The 1,723-nt window shown below is 34.5% G+C and overlaps 1 protein-coding gene across 2 annotated transcripts in view; it reads left to right on the top strand.

Annotated features, from left to right (window-relative positions):
- The window catches only part of CASP10 (caspase 10), a 49,712-nt gene that overhangs the window by 30,749 nt on the left and 17,240 nt on the right, over positions 1–1,723 (top strand). The window lies entirely within an intron of this gene.

Below are 1,723 nucleotides of genomic sequence, written 5' to 3'. Positions count from 1 at the left end.
GTGGCTCACACCTGTAATGCTAGCACTCTAGGAGGCCAAGGCAGGAGGAATGCTTGAATCCAGGAGCTTGAGGTTGCTGTGAGTTAGGCTGATGCCACAGCACTCTAGCCTGGGCAACAGAGTGAGACTCTCAAAAATTAAAAAAATTGATGAAATTGTGAACGATGATTAAGGCAGTAACTAAATGTATAATTTAAGTAAAAGTCATGAAGAATAAAATCAGTTCTTCTTATTAAATTATTAAGGGAGAAATCAAAAACAGGAAGTTGATACTGAGAATATTTGGGATCCTTACAGGAACTCTGAATGCAGAGATTTTTTCTGGAACACATTTTCATTTCCTTGTAATATCACAAAGTAAACCGCAGGGCAAGTGGTCATATTATTTTGAATGTTTGAAGTCTGGAGAAGACACACCAGTTTCTATATAGTTAATGTTTACATTTGCCTGTGTGAGGACTGACCTTTAGATCAGACGAGTTCTAATTTTCATTTTTATTTTCTATTACCTACCTATGTGTGATATCTTTTAGGAGTCAATCATTATTGATATTTTAACATTGACTTTCTATAGTCTTAAAGAGTTTGGGCCTAATTCTGCCTTTAAGACGAAAGACTGAAGAGGATAGGTGCAATCCGAAGTCCAAGTCCGTTGTATCTGATTACAATACTAGCTCTATTTAAGGACTACTTGGCTAACTTTCTGAGTTTTCTAGCGCCTTGGTGTTTGCTTTAATATTTTAAATTTATTTTTAAAAAGATGCATATAATTATAATAAAATTAAAAAAAAATTCAGATAATGAAAATAATATGGCACGTAGAAGGTAAAAGTTTCTCTCTTCTCCTCCTTCCTCCGTTGCCAACCCATTCCCCAAAGATAACCATTGTTTAGAATATAACCTTGTTATAAAAAAAGAAGGAACATATTCTTATAGATTTCCTTCTACCTAAAAACAATTGTGTGTGTCTATAGATATTATATATATATTTAACTAAGACCATGCTAATCATAATGTATAATTTGCTTTTTTCTTGGGGACAGCTGACATTTACATGAATATAATATAGATGTAGCTCATTCTTATTAATGATTCCATAGAAATTCATTTTATAGATACGCATATAATATTTTTATATAATTAACACTTTTGAATTGTTTTCCTTTTCCTTTCTTACTTCTTTCTTTTTTTTTCCTTCTTCTTTTATTATTATAGACTGAATTCTGATATAAATTTTTGGGGTAATGCTTTTGGAATCTCTACCTGGTTTGGATTCTCTACCCAGTAATTTTCTAGTACGTTAAGCACCTTAAGTTCTGAAATAGTATTTGATAAAGTATATAGTAATTTTAAGGAAGTAATAAAATTATAAAAATAAAGACATAAAAACAATAAGAAAGAAAATGTAATAATACAAGGCATAAAAATATAAGAATAATAAAAATAACTTATAATTTGCATTTTTTATGGGTATATATTGAGGCCTCTGTAAGCAAATGCCATTAGAAATTTACAAGTGTAGGCTCGGCGCCTGTGGCTCAACCGGCTAGGGTGCCAGCCACATACACCTAGGGTGGCGGGTTCGAATCCCCAGCCCGGACCTGCCAAACAACAATGACGGCTGCAACCAAAACATAGCCGGGCGTTGTGGCGGGCGCCTGTGGTCCCAGCTACTTGGGAGGCGGAGGCAGGAGACTCGCTTGAGCCCAGGAGTTGGAGGTTG

The sequence above is a fragment of the Otolemur garnettii genome, unplaced genomic scaffold, assembly GCF_000181295.1.
Source record: "Otolemur garnettii isolate 467f Iridium unplaced genomic scaffold, OtoGar3 scaffold00013, whole genome shotgun sequence".
Taxonomy (NCBI): Eukaryota; Metazoa; Chordata; class Mammalia; order Primates; family Galagidae; genus Otolemur; species Otolemur garnettii.
Note: the sequence above shows the minus strand (reverse complement) of the source record. Positions and strands in the feature narration are given on the sequence as shown.